Source organism: Arachis hypogaea, chromosome 15, assembly GCF_003086295.3.
Source record: "Arachis hypogaea cultivar Tifrunner chromosome 15, arahy.Tifrunner.gnm2.J5K5, whole genome shotgun sequence".
In the NCBI taxonomy this organism is placed as follows: domain Eukaryota; kingdom Viridiplantae; phylum Streptophyta; class Magnoliopsida; order Fabales; family Fabaceae; genus Arachis; species Arachis hypogaea.
Window position 1 is genome coordinate 129,238,325 of NC_092050.1, and position 10,252 is coordinate 129,248,576.

Genomic DNA, 10,252 nt, shown 5'->3' on the forward strand with positions numbered 1-10,252 from the left:
CCATTTTTCAAGTGCTTGGGAACAAGCAACTTTCAATATCATTGCAGAGTATCATACAAGCTTTTGGAAGAATTAAGCATCGTCGACCAAAAAGAGGAAAAAGGAATGTAAAGACCAGCAATGATGATGATGAGGAGTAAAGCAAGCAAACTTCAAAAGGTTGTATTGTTGAGTGATTATTTTGCATCACTGCTATGATTGAAAGTGATAATATACCCCTATCTGTCTTCCTGTCTAGCATAGTTTCTATGTAATTCAATAATTAAGATGCTTGATCATTCACAACCCTATAATCTCCAAACTTGTCTACACTCAATATCTCAAAAATGCACCACATGAAAGTTCTTTGAAAAGAAGGATTGAGGAATTAAACAATTTTGAGGCAAGCAAAAGATTAGGAGAAGTGGTGGTTCTAGTTGTACAATTATGCATTGAGGTTGCATGCTTATGAAAACTTGCATGGGAGCTCATAGGCAGGACATAGAGTTCAAAGAAGTATTGTGGAGATTCTCAAACATTTATTGATCTAAGCAGCAGCAAACAAGAGAAAATAAAGAAAATACAAAAACAAAAGAACATGGCCCAAGGCTCTGAGCATCAATTATTAGGCAGAAAAGAAGAAAGAAACAAGAACTCAAAGAGTTGTTATCCTAGTAAATGCTTGTGGTCGAATGTGTCAAAGAGAGAGGCTTGAGCAAGTAAATCCTTAGGGGTGCTTTAACACCTAATACCTTAAAACCAACTGGTTTAGGAGTATTGATTGAAATCTTATCTAAAGAGCCGCTTTGAGACATGACACTTAGAGTCAAAACCAAAACATAGAAATCATAAGCTGCTTCAAGGTGATTACATATAAAGAGATCTCCATGATACCATTTGGATGAAAGTCCTAAGACCTAAGACTTCTAGGATGTAGGGACTAGTAAGCACTGAAGCCCTTGTATGAGCATATAATTTAGAGTTCACCCCACTGTCACTTAATCACTTCACTCACAGGACAATACAAGTTATTCGTCAACCCATTCCAATTGAAAGAACCTTTGAGCATAATTATCTTCTTGCTTGGGGACAAGCAAGTTTTAAGTTTGGTATTGTGATGACAAGTCATCTTAACCTAGCTTTACTAGTCTTTTTCTTTATTTCTATTAGGTTTTATGCACTTTCTTGCATTCTAAGTAAGTAATTTGGAATGGAAATGTATGGTTTCTTTGAATCAAACAACCACCATTCAATTGATGCTAAATCATGAGGATTAAGCTAAATTTAATTGATTTTTAATGATTTATAAACCTTGTGAATTTGGTGATACTTTGATTGGTTGTTTTGATTAATTGTAGGTGAAGAAAAGAAGAAAATAAGAAAGCGTTGCCTAAAAAGTGTGGCTCAAGGAAGAGAAGAGTGTGGCAAAGAAAAGTGGAAAGCGTGGCACATGGAAGGAGGGAAGCCACGAAGCTCTCCCCAAGAGCCCAGTGCTCTCCAAGGGAGCGCAACAATGAACCAAGGAGGCAAGCTTCAATGCTCTGCTCCCCTTGAGAGCTGAGCACAATTTGAGAAACAAGAAACAAGGAAAGGAAAAACAATGCTCAGCTCTCCAAGGGAGGATTATCGGGCTCTCACAAGAAATAAATCCAAGGAAATGTTTGCCAAATGTTCTCTCCAAGATTCGAACCCATGAGCAAAGGGAAGAGTGGGGAGCGCTACTACAAAGCTTGGCAAAAGAAAATGCACAAAATGCATCCCCCAAGGTTCGAACTCAACACCTTAAGGAAGCAAGGAGCAAGGGCGCTACAAGGAACCAAAGAAAATTGCACCAGCGTGCATTACTCAAGTGTCGAACCAAGGACCTTCCCTTGGAAGCTCCAATGCTCAGCTCACAAGGAGAGCAGAGCGCTACTCCTTGGTGCATCACACAAGAGCTTGACACGGACCAAGGAAGGCAAGGCGTGCAACATTTGACACGGCCAGGGAGTTGAGCGCACAAGACATGCACACAAGGCACCAATGCTCTGCTCCCTACTTGAGCAGAGCATTCCCCTGATGCTTCTCCCAGCCAAGGCACGCGACAAGGGATCTCCAACATAAGCTCCAATGCTCTGCTCCCCACTTGAGCTGAGCATCCTCCTGGGAGCAATTTTCACATGGGCTGAAAATTCAATCAAAAATCCAATTAAATTCAAATCTTCACCAAATTAAAAAGCCCACTTAAATTCTAAAATCCAAGAATAGAAAGTATATAAATAGGAGCTAGTTTGATTTAATTAGGACCTCTCGACTTTACTTTAAAATTTTCTTTAAACTTTCATTTTCATTTTGGAGCTTTTATTTTTGAATTTAGATCTAAGAGAATTGGGATGGGGAATTGATCTCTCTTCTTCCTTGTTCTTGCTTGAGCACTCTTTTATTTTCTTGCTTTTGATCTTGGGTGGAGAATTGAAGAACTTCTGTTTCAATCTTACCTTGAGATCTCTTGTTTACTTTTCTACATAATTCAATTTCCATTTCTGTTTACTGCATCTTCTTCTACACTTTCTGCAATTTACTTTTCTTTATTTCTTTGCAATTGTTCTTGTTGGATCAAGGAAGGATTTGAGATCTAGACTTATTTTCTAGTCTCTTCCACTCCTGAGATCTTCAACCTTCTTTTAAATTGCTGCAAATTAAGCATCTGTCACTTTTTGTTTTAATTCCTCAAGCATTTCTACTTTTCTGTTGAGATCTATTTTACTTCAATTCACCTTCTACTCTTCTGTTTAATTGCAATTCACTTGCTCTTGTTTAAATTCTGCAATCCCAATTCCCAATTCCTTTTATAATTCCAGCAATTTACATTCTTGTACTTTAAGATTCAGCCATTTACATTTCTTGCAATTTAAGTTTCTGCAATTTACATTACTTATTCTTTAAGATTCAGCACTTTTATTTTCTGTTCTCTTTAATTTACTGCAATTTTTCTTTGTCTCCTTATAATTCATGCAATTTAGTTTCTGCCAAATACAAACCACTCAACCAATACTTGATTCGCTTGACTAAATCAACCACTAAACTAAAATTTCTCAATTCTTCAATCCCTGTGGGATCGACCTCACTCATGTGAGTTATTATTACTTGATGCGACCTGGTCCACTTACCGGTGAGTTTTGTGTTGGATCGTTTTCCACACATCAGCCTCCACACAGGCAGGGAAGGCCTAGAATACCTTGTCAAACATGCTACAGTCGTGCATGATAAGGTGTCCATCATAGTATGGTACGACCTTGAACTCACATATTGTTCCAGGACAACAACTCTACAGTGCTTGCAGCAACCTAGGCACCTTATTGTATGACTCCTCCCAATCACCATATATCTGTGCAATTACCTTTTGCTTCGCCATCCAGACCTTTCTATACAAGGGTTTAAAGTGATAGCTTTGCCTAACTGCACCTTATGGTACAGGGATGTTGACACCGATAGGTTGGACTGTATCAATGGCAGGATAACACGACAGATGAGACTGCTGTCCAACTGTCTGAGACATGGTTGGTGCTAAACATGCCTCCACTATTACGATCACACATTCACCACCACTAGACATTTTGGCTTATTTTTCTGAAGAAAAACGGAAGAGAGGAAGAAGTGAGATGTTTGTGAAGAATACAAAAGGTTGTACATCCTTTTATAGCTGTTGAAAATTTGTTATAATGTATCTCGTTTACACTGTAAATGTCATAATTATTCACATATCCCGTTTACAGTATAAACCAAATAAAAGTGCACATATTTCGTTTACACTGTAAAAAAAATAAACGCGTCTAGTGTTTCATGCCTTATCCATAGTTGTAAAAATCAGACCAAACCGGCCAGTTTGACCGAAAAATCGGTGAACCGGTCATCTGGCCAGTCCGGTTGGTCATTCTGATCGGATAAGGAATAAAACCGGAGAAAACCGGTTTGAACCGTCCGATTTTGACAAAAACCAGAGAACTGGCAGTTTTGTGTAACCGGCCGGTTCGGGAATTTTTTCCCCTTTTCCAAACGCGACGTCGTTTTGGATTTCAAAAAATAAAAAAGAAAACACTCGAACTAACCCCTTCCCCGTAACCCTAATCCCCTAAATGGGCAAACGGCAGTAACCCTCCTTCAAGTCTTTCTCACCTCATCTGCTCATCACACCGTAGTTGAAGAAAACCTCACCTCACATCAACTCACCGCTGGCCTGTCGTCTTCTTCATCTCGCCGGAGATGGTGCGCCTCCAATGACATCTCAACCTCACCTCACCGTCGCGTTTTGGGTCGCAAGCCGTCCCCTTCGTCGCGGCTCCTTGTTCCGCGGCTCCACGTCGTCGTCGTCGCCGTCATCGTGTCCTCTCCATCCTCTGCGTCCTCTCTCGGACTATCGGACAGGTTGGTGGTCTCCTCATTGCTCATTCTTCACTTCTCTGCGTTCTGCATTATCTCTGATTTTTTAATTATTCTGTTTATGATATATTTGTTAATTCTTGATCATGAAATTCTGTTTATTGGTGTTATATTTATGTTATATTTTTAGTTACTTTATTGTCTTGTTTCCCTGATATTTGTTTATGGTAATATTTTAAGTATTTCTAAATCTTCTGCCATTGCAGTTTGTGCTTGTTTCGTTGGCTGGGTGGGGCGCATTCATCTATGGGAATTACAAGTTCTTCACTAGAGGCAAGGGCAACAAAGAAGTGGTACATAATTTTACCTTCATTAGAAGTCCGAATTCAATTTTGTGGCTACTTCTTACACTCTGAATTTGCGTGGCAATTTATCTTCTTCTCATGATTTTACTTGATAAAGTTTCTATGGTTGCTTGTTACATTTAATTCTACAAAAACTTAATGAGAAATTATTTATCCTTCTAATTTATAAACAAAGAAACTAATGAGTGCTTTTTATGTTCTCACTATTTAGAAATCAGGAGAATATTTAGGAAGATGTTGAGGAAGATATATCATTATTGAATTGTAATTGGCATGGTTTCTAAGTTTGGGTTCTCTTTCTTCAATTCATGAAATTACCAACCTAGTTTATGAGGTTCCGAATTTCAGTTAGATATGCTAAATGTGACTGGCATGATTAGGCTAAATGCATATTCTAGCATTCATATATCATTCACAAATTTTATTTTCGGATTTTCTGTGCATCATATCAACTTGCTTAGGACTCATCTTGTCATGTCTTGCTGCAGAAAGTTGAAGAAGCACCAAACAAGGCTTGAGGTTGTTACTCCATAGAAGCGATATACCAGTTGCTTAATAAGTTTCCCTACTTAGATTTAGTTATAGGTATTGTGTTATTTACCGTTATGGTATTTCTATTACCATGCAAATTATCATCAAAGTTTTTAGCATTTTGTAGATTAGAAGCTTCGCTGCTGGGTTTGAATTTTAACTTTAATTAAACTCTTTCATAACATGATATTCGTCAACCATATTGTATGCCCTTTGGTACATATTGGTATATATGAGACGAATTCTTGTAAGTTGAAATTGATCTACCTTTGATATTATTTGTGATACACAACTAAACATATGCATTAACACTAGAATATATTTAAATAAACATTTTATTATAATGAAAAAAGGGAAGTTATTTTTATATTTTTTTATTTATATAGAACCGGTTTTATCAGTTCAACCAGTGATTTATCAGTTAAACCGGTAAACTAGTAAACCAATAACATGACCGGTTTGATCACCGGTTCGGTTCTTACAACTATGCATCACGGCCTACAATTCCTTGATTGCTAGTCAATGATGAACTCCAACATTTAATAATGAATGTAACGGCATCCAAAATAATGAAATATCCAGCAGCAGCATCACCAAAAATGTGATCATACTACAAACACAATATACTATCCACCCTCTTACTCATCGAATGACTTTGGCATTCTCATCAACAACTTTGATGAGAATAACACCAAAGTCACCATTATCAAATCATCTTACAACTGAGTATCAAGTATCAACAAAACATACACCAACAATCTTCCTTGTGATTTAGCACCATTGATTAATGCCAGAGTTCCTATTTTCACTCCATCATTGATTAGTCAAACTGCACGCATTAATGTATAGCAATATACAAGTGCATAAGGTAATAGTTGACAATGAATGCAGACTGGGAACAGAACTAATGGCAGTGAAATGTGTTGAAGGTGTTGCAAGTGTGAGTAGCTGCACTTTCTGTGAGAGAAAACCAGAGAGAAAGGCACAATTGCAAAATACCTAATAGCATAAAATGGTGAATCACACTTTACAGGTGAGTTGCAAATACATATATATACAGCACCTACACTACACCTTAGCTGCACTAGATCAGCACCCTTCTAACAAACTAGTAACCAATTTGCTGAGGTGTCATCTAATATAATTATCAACATGACTAACTGATCAGGCACATATCAGCTCCTAACTTAAATTACTCTAACTATTTATTATCAAACTTAGAGGTTAAGTGACACCCTCCCTTAAGTTAGGAGCGTATATGTTCAGCATGCCTAGTTTATCTCGGAGCCTACTAAACACGGTTGGTGCAAGTGCTTTGGTGAGCAAATCAGCCACTTGCTCATGGGTTGAGATGGGTAGCAAATGAATGAATCCCTCTTGAACTTTATTCCTCACCACATGACAATCCACCTCTATGTGTTTCGTCCTCTCATGGAACACAGGGTTAGATGCTATGTATATTGCTGACTGACTATCACAGAAGATGTTGATAGCCTTGGTAAGAGGGATCTGCAGATCCTTCAAGATGTAACTAATCCATTGTGCCTCTCTAGTCGCACTCGCTAATGCTCGATACTCTGTCTCGGAGGATGATGAAGCCACTGTCAATTGCTTTTTACTCTTCCATGTTATGAGTGAGTTTCCCAGGTAGAAACAATAGGCTGAAATTGATTTCCTAGTGTCTGGGCATGCTGCCCAGTCCGAATCGGAGAACCCAGTCAGATTGAAATCTGGTTCTGATGTGAAAAATAACCCTGCTGCTGGGGCTCCTTTTAAGTACCTGAGCACATGATGTGCTGCCTGCATGTGCTGTGTGGTTGGGCAGTCCAAAAACTGACTGAGCTTTCCAACTGCGTAACTTATATCAGGTCTGGTGTTAGCTAAGTACAAGAGCCTCCCAACTAGCTTCCTATAAGCTGAATGATCCTTCAGTGGTTCTCCTCTTTCTCTGGACAGCTTCACGATATAATCCAATGGTGTTCTTATTGGTTTGCAACCTTCAAATCTTGTGTCTTTTAACAAGTCCATCACATACTTTCTTTGATAGAGAGCAATACCTTTCTTTGATCTTGCAACTTCCATCCCTAGAAAGAACTTCAAATCTCCTATGTCCTTGATCTTGAATTTCTCATCCAAGATCCTCTTAATTCGATCGATTTCCTTTTCATCATTTCCAGCTATCACTAAGTCATCCACATAGACCAGCAGTGCTGTAAAACCAGATTCTGTCCCTTTCGTGAACAAGCAATGGTCTGATGCTGACCTGGTGTATCCAGCTTCTACCAAGACAGAATGTAGCATGTGGTTCCATTGCCGACTAGCCTGCTTGAGTCCATACAGCGATTTTTCCAGCTTACACACCTTCCCATCTTCAATTTCCAAACCTTGTGGTGGCCTCATGTAAACCTCCTCCTTGAGTACGCCATGCAAGAATGCAGTATTTACATCAACTTGTTTAAGCATCCAACCTTTCATGGCAGCCAAGGCTAGCACAATCCTTAGTGTTTTCAGTTTTACCACTGGGCTAAATGTGTCTAGATAATCAATACCAGCCACTTGTGTATACCCTTTTGCTACTAACTGTGCCTTGTACCTTTCTATCGAACCGTCCGGGTTGTGTTTTATCTTGAAGACCCACTTACTTCCAATCGCTTTCTTCCCATGAGGCAGAGTTGTAAGCCTCCATGTTTTGTTCATTTTAAGAGCCTTAAGCTCAGCATTGATCGCATCTTGCCAACAGGGTTGTAACACCGCCTCCTCATAGCACTTTGGCTCGATATCATTGGTTAGTGCAAGTGAATATGCTTTATGTAATGCAGAAAGAGATTCATAAGACACAAAGTTTGACATTGGATACCTGACTTTATCGTTGATGGTTTGATTTGGATTAGCTTTGTCAATGGTGGTGCTCATACAAACAAAATCCTTTAGATAAGCTGGTGGCTTTCTCTCCCTTGTGGATTTCCTTTGTACATTATGTTCAGAGTATCTTAGTTGTGAGATTTCCCTGGCTAGTTCTTGGGTATTTTCCCTTTGATTTGTTGAGTCACCTTCAGTGACTCTCGATGAGTCACTCGTGTGCTTGTAGGAAGAAGGGCCATGGTCCAATTCCAATGTTTCAGGTCTTAGTGCAGGTGGTGCAATGGTTTTATTTATTTCTAATTCTAATGTTGATGCATGATTGTTTTTATCTTGTGCAAAAGGAAAATGGTTTTCGTAAAATTCCACATTTCTAGAAACAAAAATTTCTTTGGATTTTAAGTCAATTAAAACATATCCTTTTGTCCCCTCCCTAAATCCAAGGAAAGCACATTTCCTGGCTCGAGGATCCAGCTTGGACCTGTGAGCATTGATGGTGCTGGCATAGGCCAAGCAACCAAAGACCTTTAGGGTCATTAGATCAGGGAGAGATTGATGCAATATTTGAAAAGGAGACTTGTCCTTGAGAAAAGTAGAAGAAATCCTATTCATTAAGAAAACAGCATGCTTAACAGCAAAATTCCAAAAACAATGTGGGACTTGAGATTGAAATAGTATAGCTCTGGTGATGTTAAGAATATGTTGTGTTTTCGTTCTACTATCCCATTTTGTTGAGGAGTCTCAACACAGGAAGTTTGATGCAAAATTCCAGTTTTAGCAAAAAAAGATTCCATGAGAAATTCTGGACCATTGTCAGTCCGAATGATTTTGATAGATTTGTTGAATTGAGTTTGTATGAAAGTGATGAAATGTTGAACTAAATTGCATACTTCAGACTTCAATTTCATCAAGTACACCCAAGTATATCTTGATTTATTTTCTACAATGGTTAGAAAGTAACGATGTCCACTGGTGGATGGCACTCTAAGTGGCCCCCAAATGTCTATGTGTACAAGCTCAAACAATTGAGTTGGGTCAGAACTACTTACAGAAAAAGGATGTCTTTTCTGTTTAGCTAGATGGCAAGCATCACATGGTGCTGCTGCCTTATCAAATGAGATGAAGGAGAAGTCTCTCTTCATCTTTATTAGTCTATCATTTGGCAAGTGACCCAACCTGTAGTGCCAAATGCAGCGATCTTGCCTGTGATTATTGCTTACAACCGAACATACTTGTGTACTTGGCTTGGGGAGTTTTAAAGCCTCTTTATTTAATATGTAGAGACCACCATTTTCTCTAGCTGCTCCAATCATCCTCATCGAGCTCCGATCCTGTATCTCACACCTTATGTCAGTAAAGTTCATTTGGCAATGCAATGCAGAGGTGAGTTTTGAAACAGAAATGAGCTTGAAATTGAAAGATGGGATGTAAAGGGCATTGTGCAGTAACAGTTTGTTTGAGAAAACAATAGTTCCCATGATTCTACTTGTAGTCCAAGCCCCATTGGGCAATTTAATTATCACAGGAGCTATTTCTTTATATGTGAAAAAATCATTAAGGCAATGGGATACATGGTCAGTTGCACCAGTATCGATTACCCAGGATGAGAACTTGTTTGAAGAAATATTCAATGCATTAATGCTTGTTTTAAAATGCATGACTGTTACCAACTTCCCTAGATGAAGGATTGGTGTATGCACCGAATTACCTTGATGAGGCAACTCGGATGAAACCTTTGATGCTGTCACGTTGATGCTATGAGGCTGCTCTCCATGAATCTTGTTGAGAAGAGTGAGCAATGCCTGCTTTTGCTCAAGGGTGAACTCCAGTGTGTCACTTCCAACTCTCTCTAAATGGGAGGAACGCGATGAATTGTCGTGCTCATTGAGTTTTCTTGATTCACTCTCAGTGTTCATTGCTGCTGCAAAGCTTCCATTTTCAGCTGCAGCATTTTTACCTCTTAAATGTGGTGGCAATCCGTGTTTCTTATAACATACGTCAACACTGTGGCCAAGCTTTCCGCAATAGGAGCATTGTGGTCTGCCTTTCCCTCCCTGACTTCTACCACCTTGGGATCGTCCACCTCTGCCCCTCCCTCTCCCTCTGCCTTGAAAGGATCCTGCAGTGTTCGAGGGAATGGCAGCATATGCAATTTTGAT

At 39.1% G+C, this 10,252-nt stretch overlaps 1 long non-coding RNA gene across 1 annotated transcript; it reads left to right on the plus strand.

Annotated features, from left to right (window-relative positions):
* The first annotated feature begins 4,102 nt into the window (after positions 1 to 4,102).
* LOC140179538 (uncharacterized) lies at positions 4,103 to 5,314 on the plus strand. The gene is made up of 3 exons (XR_011873046.1): positions 4,103 to 4,383; positions 4,605 to 4,691; positions 5,192 to 5,314. It is a non-coding gene; the product is annotated as an uncharacterized lncRNA (long non-coding RNA).
* The last annotated feature ends 4,938 nt before the right edge of the window (positions 5,315 to 10,252 follow it).